Source organism: Hippopotamus amphibius, chromosome 4 (assembly GCF_030028045.1).
Source record: "Hippopotamus amphibius kiboko isolate mHipAmp2 chromosome 4, mHipAmp2.hap2, whole genome shotgun sequence".
Lineage (NCBI taxonomy): Eukaryota > Metazoa > Chordata > Mammalia > Artiodactyla > Hippopotamidae > Hippopotamus > Hippopotamus amphibius.
The window spans coordinates 149,774,265-149,793,356 of record NC_080189.1 but is presented as its reverse complement, the minus strand read 5'-3'; the positions used below and the strand labels follow the sequence as shown (position 1 = coordinate 149,793,356).

General features: G+C 37.4%; 1 protein-coding gene and 1 pseudogene across 1 annotated transcript in view; one reads left to right on the top strand and one right to left on the bottom strand.

Moving 5' to 3' along the window:
• Nucleotides 1-19,092, top strand: part of KCNH5 (potassium voltage-gated channel subfamily H member 5) — a 326,379-nt gene that overhangs the window by 121,173 nt on the left and 186,114 nt on the right. The gene's annotated exons all lie outside the window — the stretch shown is intronic.
• LOC130851497 (transcription factor BTF3-like) lies at nt 116-681 on the bottom strand (annotated as a pseudogene).

Sequence of the window (19,092 nt, the reverse complement as noted above, 5' to 3'; positions counted from 1 at the left end):
CTTAGTTGCTCTGCAGCATGTGGAATCTTCCTGCACCAGGGCTCGAACCCATGTGCCCTGCATTGGCAGGCAGATTCTTACCACTGCGCCACCAAAAAAGTCCCATAAACAAAATTTTAAAAAGCAGTCATAATATACCATGGCAGCTCCCAGTAACTTCTTCAAGATTTATCTTCTTCAGAAGTTGACTCAATTCAGTTTGGTTCATTCTTGGAAGCGTCATCAAAATTCTCCACAAGATCTGGAACTTCATCATCATCATCCACTCCAGTAGCAAGTGGTGCTTTTCCATCCACAGATTGTTTGGGCAGAGCTTCAGCCAGTCTCCTTAAACTGGTCAGACTGTGCGCCAAGCTGGTTTAAGATGCTGGGTAGCATTTCTGTCAGCTGCTTTGTCTCAGTATGGCCTGTAATGGTGAAAGTGTTTGCTTCCAGAGATGCCTGAACTTTAGGGTTGTTAAAGTGGATCACTGTTCCTCGGTTTGTGAACATATTCACCTCTTCAATACCAGAGATGTTATTTACACCTAACTTCTTTAAAGAGAACTGAAGTTTTTTGTTGTCTGCTGTGGCTGTTCTGTGAACCACCTTCTTCTTTCTGGGAGCATTTCCTTCCCTACCAATGCGCACTTGAGCCTACAGTTTGGCAAGTTTCTCCTGGTTCATGACAGTTTCTTTCATCTTGTTGGAGCAGAAATCGGGCTGTGTCGGGGAGGAGGGTTGGTGCTCAGGGAGTCTCGGGCAGACCAGCTGAGATAAGGTGCACATAAACCACTCTTAATCCCAAACTCCTGCTTTGTTCTTCCCACCTTCTCTCTCCCCTTTGGTAACCACTAGTTTGTTTTCTATTACTGTGAGTCTGTTTATGTTTTGCATATCTATTCGTTTGTTTTTTTTTTTTTTAGATTCCACATGTAAGTGATATCACACAGCATTTGTCTTTCTCTGTCTGACATTTCACTAAGCATAATATTTTCTAGGTCCACCCTTGTTGCTGCAAATAGCAGAATTTCATTCTTCTTTATGGCTCATATTCCATTTTGTGTATGTGTATGTTTTTGAGGGAGATGCAGAATTAGGAGTTAAATTTTGATAAGATGTGTGAGTTTGGGCTGTTTGTTAGACATATAAATTGTCTAATAGGCATTTGGGTGAGAAGTCTGGATTTCAGGGGTGAGATTCTGGCTGAAAACATATACATTTGAGAATTGTTGGTAGAGAGCTGATATTTAAAGTCTGGGTGAGACTGGTTGAACTCCACAGGATTGAATGTAGATGGAGAAGAGGTCTAAGAACTAAGCCCTAAGGAATTCCAGTGTTCAGTGGTCAGTAAGACAAGGTGAAACTAGCAAAGAGGTGGGAAAGAATGCTTTAGAGGTAGGAAGAAATCTAGAAGTAAAGTGTCCCGAGGGCAAGGAGAGATGACTGTGCATTTGTGGCAAGTGCCACTTACAAGTCAAGCAGGATGAGACCTGGGAATTGATCACTGAATTTTCCAGTCTGGAGGTCACTGGTGATCTTGATGGAATCTCTCTCGTCTTCAGACATAGATGGCAAGAGCACAGTTTTCTCTTTGGCATGTTCTCCACAGTGTCTTGGGATGAAATCTGACGGGGCCAGAACACATGAACACTTTTGGAGATATTGATGTTTTTACTTCCTTAGTCAGTTTGTCTCCTTCTGGGTTTACGTCTTCTCCTAGCAGTGCTTGTTATAATCTGTACCCTAGTCTGAATATCATTTTGCTTGAAGTAGAGGACAGGCCAAGCAGTGGTCAAGGACTTGTGTATCCTTTGTGTCATCCATCAGCATTGACCTCCAACCCAAGAAGCAGGCACTATGGACTGAATTGTTTCTCCCCAAAATACATATGTTGAAGCCCTAACCTGCATGTGACTATATTGGAGATAAAGCCTTTAAGGAGATGATTAAGGTTAATTGAAGTTAAATGAAGTCATAGCATGAAGCCCTGATCTGATAGAACTTGTATCCTTATAAGAAGAAGAAGAGGCAATAGGGCTCTCTCTCTGCCATGTGAGGACACAGCAAGGAAGTGGCCTGTTGGAAGCAGAAAGAAAACTCTCACCAGAACCTTATCCTGGAGCCTTGCTACCAGTTCCAGAACTATGAAAAAATAAATTTTTGTTGTTTAAGCCACCCAGTCTATGGTATATTGTTGTGGTAACCCAGACAGATTAAGATAGTGGGCCTCTGCTTTCTTTCTACTATTTATTCTCAGCATTTTTTTCAGACATTAGTTCTTCAGGGACTTTAGATCTCCTAAAAATCTAGTTAACAACCTAGTTTACTGTCTGCATAGCAATAACTCCCCATTTAGGCTTTGAAATACTGGTGGCAGCTTTAACTGCATCCAACATAGTACTCTGTACTGAAGAGCATCTAAAAGTTTCATAAAGTTATCAGAGCAGCTATGAAGATGCACTCCTAGCTTATCAGGCTCCTTTGCTTTGAACTCCTGTAACTTCCTAGAATTACAGGTTGGGTTGCTGATGCAAGCCTGTCTTTCTTGCTTTCCTTGCATCCTTTTCCTTCCTCTCGCCTCCTTATTTTCCTTCTGTACTAACCACTTGCAGTGTTTCCTGCCTGAACATTTGAAATGTTTACTTTGTGGTATTCCAGGATTTATGAAACATCATCTGGTATTAATCAATATGTAGCCTTTGTAATTTTTAAAGCCTGTGCAAATCTGTAGTGGCAAGAAGAAGAGCGTATCTATTCCTATATCTATTCCTCTGGTTTATACATTAACAAGAACAAAAAAGCCAGTACCTGTGAGGTCTGTTCTCTGATTCTTTCAGATTTTATTTTTCTTAATATGGGCGTTTCTTTCTTCTTTAATATTTTGTCAGAAAGCACTAAACATTAAATTATTATTTGTAGTCTCTGGAAATCCATAATTGGAAAGCTAACTTCAGATTCCAGAATTATGTCTACAAGGGCTGATTATAGGCTACATTGTGGCTATGTGACCCAGACTGTGAGCATCCCTATAATATAGGCACAAAAGAGAATGGCTACTTACTGGGAAGTTAATGGTTTAAAGACACCAGGTGTATGTACCAGGGGAAGTGGAGGGGTTGGTTAATTCTTTAATGTCTCTATTTTCTACCTGTGAGATGCAGAATGAATATGTAATATCCATATTATCTACATATGTGTATGCTATGTAACATTATGTATCTTATTATGTATAAATACATATTTTAGGCTGACAAATCTAATGTTGAAGGATATTCATGATGGGACTCAATGGAAAAAATAAAACAGTGTACTTGTGGAGAATTTTCAAAGAGGAAGAGAAAACATTTAGATGAAGAGTTAAATATGCAAACTGTAGTTACACAAAAGAAAGCCCATATGGTTTAACGTCGTACATTAGTTTGTTTTAAACCTTTTGTGGTTTATTTTCAATTTAAAATGAATATGTGCCTTAATTAGTTTTGAAGTGGGATAAGGAAGCATATGTTTTTTAGTTAAACTCAGAGTAATTTATGTGGTATTCTCTCTCTTATTCTTGGTGCTAGGTCTAAATTCCAGTTAACCAAAAAAATGTGGTCCAGAGACCCAGGTCAGCCCATCCTTATTGTGTTGAGAATGTGTTTTTTTCCTTCTAGTTATACTTTGCCTAACTGAAATGAAAGAATTTCTGGGTCTTCATCTATTAATTAAACACTTATTTGGCAAATTTTATATTTATGTATATTTGCTATGTAATTCCAATTTATGTGTGTCCCTACCTTAATATATCTTTGCCTGGCTGTCTTTTTATCTGTCTGTATGTCTGTCTGCCTGCCTATCTATCTATCTATCTATCTATCTATCTATCTATCTATCTATCTGTCTATCTAATAGAGATAGGTATAGGTATAAATATAGATATCTGGGCCTAAGGATACAAAATGAAGTAAAATCCTTTTCCTGCTCTCCAAGCCCCAGGAATATCAAGGAAAAACCACCTTATGAAGTTGAATATGGAAGAAGTAAAATTTAGATACCTGAGTGCACTCACATAAGGTGGAACCCACAATGTATGTCCTCCGCATCATTGTCTCTTGGAATAAACCAGAAAAAGAACCTTGATTGTAGATATAATCATACAGTCTTATGTATGTCATAGAGTTGTTATGATGTCAAATGAAAGAATGCATAATAAGCATGTTTTGTTTTAAGCTAAGTACAAAAAATTATTGTTGAAATCCTCAGAATACTCAAAATCCACCCCCTGTGTGTCTGTCCCTGTCAAAATGAGGCAAGTCAAGATGTATTTTATTCATCATATCTGGGCCCAGGAGGCCGACAGGTGAAAGAACCTGCTCTTGTTCATCTTGAAATCAGGTCATAACCAGCCTGGTGGACACGAAGAGATGAGAGGTCGGTCATGATTCACTGGAGGCCTCAGAACAGCCAGTGAGATGGGTGCAGAGCTATTTCCATGTGGTTCTCTGGTGTGATGCTTTCCCCAAGCGTGGTTGTCTGCTCTTCCTGTGTCCAGAGCTGTGTGGCTCTAGAGAGTCATTTGTGGTCATGAAAAATCATGTGGCTGTGTGGAGATTTCCCGGGATGTTGATGGTGCAAAACTTGGTCAGACCAGGCTGGAACTGTCTCTAAACCTTTCTCCACCACATTCAATTTCTAGGTATGAGCCAAAGCATCTTCTTCTCTTTACTAATGGCCTATCAGACACTACATATCAGTTAAGGTTTCGAGATTCTATCCACAAAGTCATTAAAATACAAAGCATTCTTTCCTGTGTTTTAAAGAACAAGCTTAATTTATCTTCCATTTATTCAGAGAAGTGATAGGTTTTTAAGATTCTATTTTTGATTTGCTTTGGATTAATAAGTAGATTTTTGGTAGCAAGAGAGTGAAAACGGAGCCCTATGTCCTTGCAAACATGTTTAATTACAGAACACGCTGAGCCACAATTGACCATTTTTTGTTTTTGAACTAACGTCAGCCTCTCTAGTTTGCTACAAAATGTGTTTTGCAGCTCTACAACAAAGGATAAAAATAAAATAAATGTTTGGGAAAGCACTTTGAGATTGCTAAAGATAGAGAGCCACACAATAGCATACAGGCATTGATAGAATGACAAATTAATTGTGCTGCCTTTAAGTGATAACACCGAACAATTAATGCACTTAATTGCTTTATTGAAACAAAAAGCTCTTTTGTAAATTTGCATGATTTCTTTTGTGTAATGAGAATGTTCATAAATTTATAAACGAATGCATTACCTCTGATTTAGGGAATTTTGGTAATGTATCTCCGTTTTTTAAAATTTCAGACAGTATTTTTCTTTCTTCTTGTATACATTTAAAACTGAGTTTCTAATGAGATTATTATAAATTGTTAGGCAGGGGGAAGGGAAGCGAAATTATTTTTAAGAAACTAATAGCTTTGAATAATTTATTGGTTTCATATTTAATGAATCATTTTCAAAATTGTAATTTTAATTTCTTGGGAACACAACCTAAGTAAATTTATTGTGAGGAATTCTTTGAAAACACAGAACAACACTGAGTCTGGTTTTTAAGTTGCATTGGGGGGTTGAAGATATCTGAGGGGTCACCCTGGAACTGGGAGAGGGGTGGGGAAGGCGAGCAGGCAGGGCACCATACTGCGTGACCCGTGAGGGTTTTGCACCTCATTGTAATCTGGCACTTAGCATGCTCTGTACATTGGAATAAATGAATGAACAAATTGACCCCTACTCCTCCATCTCTGCTTTAACTTGAAAGGCTCAGTTCCCATTTTCTTTATTGCACTCAAAAGTAAGTTTTCCAGAGTTCACTGGAGGAGTTCCAGAGATGGTGTAAAATATTCTCTGCGGGGTCCTCCTTTATTGCTGTTACTCACGCACACGAGTATCCTGGCTCCTCTTCCTATCATCTGCCTCTCTTCCACATTTTTCTCCACCATTCTTCTTAGACCTCCAGGTCCCCTGTACCATTTGCCCCAGTGGGAGTCGGAGTCCTAAAGTGCTTGCCGAGCATCGGTCTCCATTTCCCCACTGAGCTGGCACAGTGATCAGAAACGCTGCCAACCCACTATGGACATGGGCAAGCTCCCTGAAAACTGTCATGCACTGTGTAAATGCAAGGTACTAGTAATAGTTTCATATAGGAATTTATCAATTTGTCAAAGCAACTGATGTTACCTTGCCAAGACTGGACACCCTCAGACACCCTGGGACCTTGGCTGTCTGGTCTGCCTTCCTAAGCCTTCATTGACCTCTCTTTCTACCCTTGGTTTGGAGATACTATATTTAAATTTAATCATGTTCAATAGACTGTTTGATCCTTGGCATTCTGGGACAGAGAAAATGATTCATCCTCTCACAGTGTCCTTAGGTGACGCATGATGAGCAGGTAGATGCTAACAACAGTAAATATTTAATGTACTTCCATGACAGGGAAGGATGGTTTTTAACAGTGTCTCACTTTACAGTGAACAGCTGACATTTTTTTGTAGGATGCCAGGTATGACCCTAAGTGCTTTACATGATATGACTCATTTTATCCCCATAACAATCTTCTTGGTTAAGTGATATTATTGCCCATATTTTACAGGGGAGAGAAATTGAGCACAGACAGACTGAGTAACTTGTTGAAAGCTGCGCAGCTCCTAAGTCATGGGACTTGCTTAGGCAGTTTTACTCTAGTCTAGGATGTGAGATGCTCTCAGCTTAATCATCTCAACAATACTATAATTTCTTTTTATGTTTTTCTTTTCATTCCTGTGGATCCCAGAATGCTTCACTAACCTTATAAAACATACAGAAAAAAAAACCTAGAGCAGTTACATTGCTATTAAAATATCATCTCTAAGGAAGGAGCTATAATATTTGTTTGCTAATAAGATGAAAATAGCTTCATTTTTTTCTGATTATAAAAATAATACATACTTTGGAAGACAATTGAAACAATACAGAAAATACAAATGAGAATCATAATCTTTTGAAGTCCCACTACCTGCAGGTGTTTGGGCAAATACACTTTCTGAAATTTCTCCATGTACATGTACCTATAGCTTTTTTATAAGTAAGACAATACTATACGTATAGTTTTCTAACCTATTCCTATGCTTATAATGTATTAGGGATGTCTTTTCTGTGGCAGTGACTATAAGTATATACCATGTTTTAGAATGGTTGTGTCATACTGCTTTGTATGGCTGTAACATAACGTGTTTAAGCATTGCCATATTGATGAGCATTTAAATTACTTCCAATATTTACATTATAAACAAATCAACAATATTATATACATGATTTCTACAAATCTTTTGGTATATGGACAGTTGCCTTTTTGGGAACAAATTCCTGGAAGTGGGATTGTTGCCACAAAGGACATTCATATTTTTATTTGGTTGTATAGTGCCAAACCTGAAAGATTGTAACAGCTTAACACTCTACCAATATATTTTGAGTGTGCCTATTTCTTTTGTTTCTTTCTAATGATGATTTTGTGAATTTTAAAAAATCTTTGCCTGTTTGATAGTTGAAAAAAATTTTGTTTTTAATCTCTGATACTTCAGTGATTAGCGGGGTTGATTGTATTTATTATGCTTATTGACCACTTATATATATGTATATATATATTTTGCAAATTATTAATGTCATCTATCCATTGTTTTTGTTAGTGTGTGGTTTCTTTTTTATTGATTTGTATTGTTTCTTTTACATATTAAGGATATTAGTCTTTTATTTATCCTGTGTTGCAAATATTTTTTTTCCAGTTAGAGGTTCTGCCTTGTTTAGTAGTTTATTTATGATTTGTCCATTTATTATTTGCCATAAACATTTTTAAATTTTGTGTGATCAAATTTAATAGATCCTTATGGATTTTGAGGCATTCTTTGTTTTTTTTTTTTTTGATGTGGAACATTTTTAAAGTCTTTATTGAACTTGTTACAATATTGCTTCTGTTTTATGTTTTTTGGCCATGAGGGATGTGGGATCCTAGCTCCCTGACTAGGCTGCCTCCCCTGCATTGGAAGGCGAAGTCTTACCCACTGGACCACCAAGGAAGTCATGAGGCATTCTTAATAAAACCTTCTTTACTCCAACATTGTAGAAATGGCTTCCTCTTAATAGTACACAGAACCAGGCAAAGTAACTCATTTATTTGTCAATCACTTTTAAATTTACTAAGCTTTCAGAAACGCTTTCTCATTTAATTCAGTTCGTAATTTAATATTACTTTTAACATTTTTCAGATGAGGGAAATTAGACAAAGAGGATAAATAACTTACCTCAAATCACATGCCTAGTAAGGATTAGAATGTAGACTAGTCTGATACCAAAGCCATACTCTCAGCCATGGCCCTTCACTATGCTCTCTGACATAGATGGGAAAGCAGAGAAACAGAAAGGTTAAATGGCCTGCCTTATGCTAAAAAGTATTCCCCTCCTTTGATGGAAAGATTAGGAAATGAATCCTTGACTGTTAATATGATGCTTCTTGTAGTAATCGGATTCCAGTTGAGTCTTTTGAAAGGAATTTCAGTGGAAAAGCAATTAGACACTAAAAGAAAAGAGCCATAGGAATGTTAAGATTAAAAATAATGTGGGGGTATGCTTTGGATTTTAAGAGTTAAGAGGATGACATCCAAGTAGTTAAATGAATTTGTGAAAATGGGTCAATGAGAGAGCACCACATCAGAATGCTTGGTCCATTTTCAGGCAGGCGTATTGAACAAATACTTCCCTCATCTCATTTCCAGTAAATAGTCAGAGCAAGTATTAAGCAGGATTTTACATGTACAATTAGAAAGGATTTTATCCCTGGTATTATACTGGATTTTGATGCAGATAAATTTCTCCTTCACAGAACATTTTCAGTCTTCAGGTCAGAACTTACTGTTAAAGAGGTATATAGATTTCAGCTGATATCACATCATTAACTATCGGCACTTGTGTGAATGCACTGATATTTTCAGCAAGCTCTGTATTTGAGACAGTGCAGAAAGTAAACTTTTTTTTTTGCCCTCCTGTCCCCCTCTAAGGATAAGTTTGAATAGGCAGTAGTAAGTGAATGACTTCTGGTCTTGCAATGAGATGAACAGAGCTCAGCCTCATCAAAAATATTAGCACATTCAATGCAGAACAAAAGATGCTATATGACCACGTAAAGCTATGTAACAGAAGTAAAGCAGATCTTATGCTGAATATGGCAAAACAGCATGTAACCTCTTTCATAGCCGTTAAACATATTTCAAGTTGTAGGGTAGGCTCCAGTTTTGATGCTAGTCTGTATTCCTATTTTATTGGTATTAATCCTCAAACTCTAATTTCTCAAATTTCTAGAAAATAAGCCACATTACCTCCCATATGAATTGCTTCTAGATCTTTCAGGATTATTCTCAGTGATTAAGTGGGTAGAAAATTGCCTCACTGTGCCACGCGGGCTCTGTTGTTTTTACCTTCATCTGGACCTCCTCCGTTCCGGTTGAATTGTCTGTCATTTGTTGGGACTGAGAGCCCTAAAGGACGGGGAACTGTTTTCTGAGGTTCAGCATTTATTCACCCCTATGCCACACTGAAAGAACATTGGTGTGACCTTCTGTTGAGTCGTGCTTCTCTCCTCTCTAATCAGACCTTTCAGTTCCTGAGCTTCTCTGTGTTCTCAAATCCCATTAGTTGTGTTTTCTGGCCAAGAGGTTTTCTGAACAGGATCCAGAGTTTATATGGCAGTGGGGAAAGACTTTTTCTCTTCAGGAAAACAGAAAAGGCACCCCAGTGGTACAAGAAACTTAATTGTTTTAGTGTTCTAATAAAAAGACTTCACTGAACCAGGGTTTTCCCCTGAAGTTAATTACTTCTCACATCAGGGCTGTTCTTTCTAATAAAATGAAGCAGTGACCTTAGGAAGAAGCCAATTTTTCGACATGTTGTAAAAAATAACATTAAGGAATCTGGATGCTCAAGAAATGTATTGAACTCTTTTTAGCTGTGTCTTCCTTACGGGAGTGCTCCCCCCGTCCCTTGATTATTCCAGGTATGGTTGTGGTAAAGAACATAAACGTCAGCCACACCTGGATTCAACTCCTGGCTTTGCCAGTTGCCACATGAGTGACTTTAGGCAAGTTGCTCATTTCTAAACCACAGTTTCCTCATTTGTCAAGTGGGCATTATAAGGCCTTTCTCTCAATGAAATTGCAGTTTAAGATTAAACGAAATAATGTACACAAAATGCTTTCATAGCACCTGACAGCAAATAAGTGTTCTGTAAGAAAGGATTTAGTACTACTATGAGGTACTGATTGTTACCAAACTGTTGGTACTTCCATAAACAGCTAACCTTTGTAAATAACTTTTGGAATAACATTTTTCACCATTTACATATACTTTTGCTTCAACACTGGTTGAGGACCTGCTGTATGTCCAACATTGGGATACAGACAGAATAGTACGTGACTCTTGGGAGTTTAGGGGCTCAGGAAATAACTACACCTTTACTTTTACTGCCTTCACTTGTTTAAATCTCATGTGTGAGTTTTCATGAGATTTATAACCTTTAAAATGTCTGCTGGGAAAAAGTAAAAGCCTACACCCCCTAAGGATTCCATTTCTTGCTTTGGTGTTTTTTTCATTAGATTTCTTCTATGGATGACAGTAGTTCTGGAGCTTTATAAGCCTTAAGTATTCTATTCAGTGCAGTGCATACCAGAACATATAGTCCCCACTTTCAAGAAATAGGGAGAGAGTTGGAAGAATATGCAAATTTATATAATGAGTTGATGGTATTAATTCAATGCAGAAAAAATACAAACGCATAATTAGTTCTACCCAAATAATTGGTGGGAACCTCATGAGAGTTTTGGCCAGTTACAAAGTCATAGAGCCAATTAGATAAAAAGATTGTTATTCCTCATATACTGCTTAATTGGAGCAGAGAGATCTCAGGTTGAGACCTGCTGGTATATTGATTTGATTCCATAAACATTTATTATTGAATGTTCTGTGTGATGCACTGGCTTAGCTCTAAACATGCAAAGGTGAATAAGACAAAGAACCTGTTCTCAAGGAATATAGAATCCAAAATCTAGTGGGAATTTTTCTGATAATTTGTGCTTGAGAATTCACTTCCTGTCTTTTCTCACTGCTCAAATGGCAAGATATGCACATTTGAAATGTGAATATTCTCATGAGTATTTTATCAGTGTTCACTCTTTGTTGCATCTCATATGGTAATATTGCATATAATTGCTAAATTATGAAAGGCATGTGTATACTTCTACAAATAAACACTACTATGTTTAGAAGTAGTGTATTAATGTAGTGACTGGGTATTCCTTTAAAAGTAAGAGGAGGAAACATAAAGAAAATATCAAAGAAACTAGTTTCATGATAATTTCTAATAAATACTCTTTTCAGTGGAATCATACTTCATACTCAAGCTGAAAAAATGACACAGTTAAGGAAAGGTTAGGCAAAAAACATGTCATTGATTTCTAGATTGTCAAACTTTAAAACTGTTATATTATTAATTTCAGGGCAGTTTCTAGACTAGAACCCACAGACTGGGATAAGAATATAAGATATCATTCTAAAGAAGAATTAAGGTAACTGGTAATGTACAGGCTGCTCTTATTATGACGGATGGGTTCTTCTTCTACTTGACTTTCTTAAGGATGGTGGTTCTGGAAAATGGACTATTAATTTGCTCTACTGTTGTTCTCATTCACAGCTTACTTTCTGAAAATCAGAACTGCTGATAATTGATAGTGGTTTAGACCTATTCTTTCTCCTTGTTTTCTCTCCTATGTTTACTGAGCACTTAATGAACATCAGACACTGTACTTCTGGGGAAAATGATGAGGTATGCAAAGAATTGATGTTACATTTGAGGTCAAAGTAATAGGTGTAATAATGTAGGTGCCCTAACAGGATGCTGTAGTAATTCTGCACTTCTTGGTTGTGTCACCTTGGATCACTTATTGATCTTTATAAGGTGTGTTTCTTATCTTAAATGAAAGGTAACACCTATCTTATGAGTCATTGTGAGGGTCAGAGACATATACTTATTTGTTCACTCGCCAAATATTTATTGCATACCTACTGTGTGGGCTTTTGAAATATAAGAGTGAGCTAAACAAAGATTCCTAGTCTCATGGAGCCTACAGCCTAAAGGCAGAAGACAGGTGATAAATAATAGATGTAGTAAATAAGGGAATTGATAGTATATTAGCAGATAATAATTAGCAGATAGAAAAAGGGTAAACAAAGCAGGACCTGGGTGTTTGGGAGGGTTGGGGCCAGGGAGGGAGACAGGTATGTTCACTGAGAAGGTGGTGAGAGTTACCCCTTGCATATCTTGTGAAAGCACCTTCCAGACAGAAGCAACAGCTGATGGAAAGCCCTTTGGTTGGTGGGATGGTGGCTGCCGTGTTAATATCTAAGGAACAATGAGGTAGAAGCCAATGTGACTACGGCAGTGTAAGGGGGATAAAGGAAAACTGCTCATGTGTATGTGTCCCACACAGTGTCTGACAAATAATTAGGCACTATTCAGTTATATTACTGCAGCAGGAGGCCTAATGGTCTGAGGTAGGCATCAAACTGTTTTTGTGGAATCAGTGGTGTTTAAGATGTAACTTAAGGCATAGATAAGACATAGACAATGCGTACAAATTGGCCTAGATTTTCTTATTTAGTCCTTGCACCAAAAAGGAACGCAAGTCCTTACCCCAAACTGTTTTGTCATCCTAGCAACATGATCTAACCAGCTCTCTGGTTTTCATTGCCAAAGGTTGGGCACTGTAAGATTTCTCTCCCACTGATACTCTGCATGCCCCTTATGTATCTTCAAAGAAACATGTGCATGTAATAAGTATAAATGTACATGTAACATGTTTTATGTACATGTAGAGTACATGTAAATGTGAGAAGAGGGAAATGAGATGGTTTCCTTTTCTTGCAATGGAAAATTCCTAGGAAAAGAACAGTTCTGGTCCCTTATACTATACAGCCACACTGTAACCACACTTTTTAAATGAAATTTTATGTAAAATCATGATTTTAATGATCTGTTTTCAACTGTTTCTCTGTTAGAGGCCAGTTTTACTTAATTTATTCAGTAAGTTCTGGATAACTCATAGACTGGAGTTCTATGGTGGTACAGATCCCTATCGCATTCTTTACCTCTATCCCCTCATTGTGTCTCTTCCAGTTTAAAAGGGTGGTTTGGGGGCCTCCAGAAAATATAATCATGAGTGAGACTATTCCAGACCACAAGAGGCCAACATAAATGATGACTCACCATGAATAACTCAATTGAGATGTTGATTAACGATTTCTATTTTTGTAGAAGGATTATGGTTAACATCTGAGAGCTCTTTATACATCATTAGTAAATTTAATTTTTTATAACTCCTGATATATTTTCCTATTTTAAGAAAACAAATTAAAGTAGTGTTCATCTACTTCTAAAAATTCATCCATTTTCACTCTGCTTATATCCATTACCAGAATTTCTGTGAATGTGTTTTTTTTTTGATACTCTCTCAGACTTGAGGATGGAGTGAGAATTAATTCTTGATTTTTACACACAGGGTGAGGGGTTTGAGTTGGGTAGGTTTGAGGCTAAAATTGTTGCTTCTCTCTCCAAGACTCCATGAGCTTATTATAGGAAGAAAGCCAAGAGCAATTTTTCCTTTTTTTTTAAACTTCAGGGATGTATTACTGCTCTATGGTTACTTGAAAGATGAATAAAATTCTTTGACATACTATGTTATTTTAGGTGATAATTATGAATCATTAAGAAACCAAAGCTTTTTCCAGTATGCATTAAAAACCATTTTGCCTTGGATTTTATACTGTTCATGCTCTTTAACTTCTCCAGAGTACTGTAAATTTTTAGGTGGTTATATAAATGGAATTTAGAATCTCTATAAATTAGACAAACCATTGCTATATTACCTACAGTTTTGAATCAGCTGCCCACCACTACTTGCCAAATACAGAAGTTTCAAATCTATTTTAACATGTGGTCTGTTCTTGATTTATGTCACTATTGATTGTTCATGGCTTATTTTATATCTTAGGCCACAAAGATACATTCGATTTATTCTGTGGCTTCATTTGTCTAGACAAATCACTGCCCTAATCCCTCCCCACTTACATTTTTACTCCTTTGGAAGAAATTTTTAACTGAGTACTGATTTAGAAGTCATTTTCAAATAGATGTTATTGGAAAATATAAATATATTTGTTAGGTAATTCTACGCAGTTTAATGGCAGAAAAATTTACCACTTTTTGCTCTCTGTAGCAATTTATAATCCCAGTAGGGGTTTAGATTTAAGTAGATAGATGTACTGATCCATGAAACTTGAAGGGAAACAGACCTTGCTATGTATAAATTACTTCAGTGTTTAAAAAAAAATACAAAAAACAGTTGGAAGCTTTCTATTCCCCCTTATTTTCACACTCAAAATAGTTCATGAGAGTGGTTAATCTTACATTTAATAGTGTTGTATTTGTACATGGAAGATTGCTTTTTTAGCTAATTATTAAAATAAATCAAGATATAAGAGAAACTAAAAGATAATCGAGGAAGGCAAGAGAATGAAAGACTAGATTCTGATGTAATTCAGCAAACATTTTAAGGATTAAAAGACAAGAATAAGATTTGATTGTTGCTGTCACTCAATTTCAATTTATTATTATAAAATTGTAAAATAATTATTAATGCTTAATTTACTAAGTGTTTATTATGTTAGGGGTATTTTAATATATATTATTCTTTTACATGTACCATTTCATTTAATTCTCATAATGCTAAGAGGTAGGCAGGCTTAGATATAAATAATTTTTAGTCACATATGTTTTTATCAGTATATTTTTCTCCCTAGCTTCATTGAGATATAGTTGACATATAATATTGTGTAAGTTTAAGGTGTACAATGTGACGAAGTGAAATATGTAAATATTGTGAAATAAAGAAGTATGTAAAGCACTTTATATTTCTTGAATTTTTAAAAAGTAACTACTTAGAAGCCTTTATCCATTAACCTGTAATGCTGATTTGTCTCACACACAAAATTTTCACACATAATGGGCCCACTTATCTATCTTCTATTTTGTTGATCAAGATGTCAATTTCTGAACCAATGTCATGTTTTATTAATTTGTATATCTTTGTAATATGCTCTGATACCTGGTAGGGTACAATTCCAAGCTTTTGCTATTCCTAAGCATTAACTCTTCTATATGAATTTCAAAATTATCTTGTCAAGTTCCATAAAAACATTCTATTGGACTCTTGATTAAGATTATATTAAATTTATAGGTTAAATTGGGATCATTAACATATTTATAGCATTAATACTTCCTTTCCGATAAATAGTCTGAAAGTGATGATAGAAAAAGATGTTTCATCTAAATAATAACCAAGAGAGGAAAAGATGGCGGCGAAGTAGAGAGACGTGGAGTGCATCCCTCCCCACAGATGCATTGGGAATGCACGGAAGGATGCAGTAATTCTCACAGAGAACCAGCTGAACACCAGCAGACGGCCTCGGACACTGGATGGGACTGCGGGGAGCCCGACATAGCCGGTAGGGAGGCATCTACGAGGGCTCAAAGAGGGTGAAGCGGCGGAGCTGTGGCAGACGGGAGGGAGTGAGAAACATTCAGAGGGTCCGCAGCGCAGCTCAGCGTTCCCGGACCAAGACATCGATCCGCGGCTGAACGGAGGGTCCAGGAGCGGGAGTGTGGGAGCAGGAGAGCTGGTTCAGTGTGGGAAACGTTGCCGGACCGAGAGGACAGGAGGGAGGAGGCCCGCGGAGAGGAGTGCCCGTTCCTGAGAGCTGCCCGGCCATGATGGCGGCTGGAGGCTGCAGGCTCACTGGCGGCTGGGAGGAGCCACGCGCATAGCCTCTCTCTCTCTTTCCTCGCCTCTGCAACAGGCAGTGGAGAGACGCCCTGCGGGCCACCTAAGGCGCTCAGGGATAACAAGTACCCTCAGGCACTCGGGTGGGGCTAGATTAGAACCCCTTGCAACGCCAGCAGCAGGGAGGCTGCCAAGAGAAAAAAAAAAAAAAAAAAAAGAAAAGAAAAAAACCCCCGAGAGAGGCCCAACTCTAAGACTTTCTGTTTACGCCTGAGCCACCGGCGCCCTCTGCAACAGGCACCTCCAAGCCTGACTGAGACATCAGTGTGCCACTGCTCACTCCTTCCCAGGAGAAGGAGCCACTGTTGTACCCTCTCCCTCCCCACACACCGACGCTTACAGACGAACAATAAAGGAACCTCTGCTGGTCACAGAATAACGCAAAAAAACCCAAGGACAAGCAACCCCAAAGTTTGGACAACCATGAGGAAACAAAGAAACACCATGCAGGCAAAGGAGCAAGAAAAAAACCCACAAGACCAAATAAATGAGGAGGAAATAGGAAAAATGCCTGAAAAGGAATTTAGAGTAATGATAGTAAAAATGATACAAAATCTCGATAACAAAATAGAGAAAGTACAAGAAACAGTTCATAAGAACTCAGAAAAACAAACAGCAATGGATAACAAAATAACTGAAATTAAAAATACTCTAGATGCTATAACCAGCAGAATGACTGAGGCAGAAGAACGAATAAGTGAGTTGGAAGATAGAATGGGGGAAATAACTGCCACAGAGCAGGAAAAAGAAAAAATAATAAAAAGATTAGAAGACAGTCTCAGAGACCTCAGTGATAACATTAAGCGTACCAACATTCGAATTATAGGCATCCCAGAAGAAGAAGAAAACAAGAAAGGGTCTGAGAAAATATTTGAAGAGGTTCTAGTGGAAAACTTCCCCAACATGGGAAAGGAAATAATTCACCAAGTCCAAGAAGCACAGAGAGTCCCATACAGAATAAACCCAAGGAGAAATACACCGAGACACATATTAATCAAACTAACGACAACTAAACACAAAGAAAAAATATTAAAAGCAGCAAGAGAAAAGCAACAAACAACATATAAGGGAAAACCCATCAGGATAACAGCTGACCTTTCCACAGAAACTCTGCAGGCCAGAAGGGAATGGCAGGATATACTGAAAGTCCTGAAAGAGAGAAACCTACAGCCAAGAATACTCTACCCAGCAAGAATCTCATTCAGATTTGAGGGAGAAATCAAAAGCTTTCCAGACAAGCAAAAGTTAAGAGAATTCAGCACCACCAAACCAGCCTTACAACAAGTGCTAAAGGAACTTCTCTAAGTAGGAAACACAAGAAAAGGAAAACACCTACAAATACAAACTCAAAACAATTAAGAAAATGGTCATTGGAACACACATGTCAATAATCACCTTAAATGTAAATGGATTAAATGCTCCAACCAAAAGACACAGACTGGCTGAATGGATACAAAAACAAGACCCTTCTATATGCTGCCTACAAGAAACCCACTTCAGACCAAGGGATACATATAGACTGAAAGTTAAGGGATGGAAAAAGATATTCCATGCAAATGGAAGTCAAAAGAAAGCTGGAGTAGCAATACTCATATCAGACAAATTAGACTTGAAAGTAAAGACTATTAAAAGAGACAAGGAAGGACACTCCATAATGATCAAGGGATCCATCCAAGAAGAACATATCACAATGGTAAATATCTATGCCCCCAATATAGGAGCACCTCAATACATAAGGCAAATGCTAACAGCTATAAAAGGGGACATCGACAGGAACACAATAATAGTGGGAGACTTGAACACCCCACTTACATCAATGGACAGGTCATCCAAACAGAAAATAAATAAAGACACACAAGCTTTAAATGACACATTAGACCCTCTCGACTTAATTGATATTTATAGGACATTCCATCCAAAAACGACAGACTACACTTTCTTCTCAAGTGCACACGGAACATTTTCCAGGATAGATCACATCTTGGGTCACAAATCAAACCTCAGCAAATTCAAGAAAATTGAAATCATATCAAGCATCTTCTCAGACCACAACGCCATGAGACTAGATATCAGTTACAGGAAAAAAACTGCAAAAAAGACAAACACATGGAGGCTAAACAATTCACTCCTAAACAACCAAGGAATCACTAAAGAAATCAAAGAGGAAATCAAAAAATATCTAGAAACAAATGACAACGAAAACACAACAACCCAAAACCTATGGGACGCAGCAAAAGCAGTTCTAAGAGGGAAGTTTATAGCAATACAGTCCTACCTTAAGAAACAAGAAAATGATCGATTAAACAACCTAACCTTACACCTAAAACAACTAGAGAAAGAAGAACAAAGAAACCCTAAAGTGAGCAGAAGAAAAGAAATCATAAAGATCAGAGCAGAAATAAATGAAAAAGAAAGGAAAGAAACCATAAGAAAAATAAATAAAACTAAAAGCTGGTTCTTTGAGAAGATTAACAAAATTGATAAACCATTAGCCAGACTCATCAAGAAAAAAAGGGAGAAGATGCAAATCAACAGAATTAGAAATGAAAAAGGAGAAGTCACAACGGACACCTCAGAAATACAAAAGATCATGAGAGACTACTACAAGCAACTATATGCCAATCAATTGGATAACCTGGAAGAAATGGATACATTCTTAGAAAAATACAATCTTCCAAGACTGAACCAGGAAGAAATAGAAACCATGAACAGACCAATCACAAGTACGGAAATTGAGGCAGTGATTAAAAATCTCCCAACACACAAAAGCCCAGGACCAGATGGGTTCACAGGCGAATTCTATCAAACGTTTCGAGAAGAGTTAACACCTATCCTTCTCAAACTCTTCCAAAATATTGCAGAAGGCGGAGCACTCCCAAACTCATTCTACGAGGCTACCATCACCCAGATACCAAAACCAGGCAAAGATGTCACAAAAAAAGAAAACTATAGACCAATATCACTGATGAATATAGATGCAAAAATCCTCAACAAAATACTAGCTAACAGACTGCAACAGCGCATTAAAAAAATCATACACCATGATCAAGTGGGGTTTATCCCTGGGATGCAAGGATTCTTCAATATATGCAAATCCATCAACGTGATACATCATATCAACAAATTGAAGGATAAAAACCATATGATCATCTCAATACATGCAGAAAAAGCTTT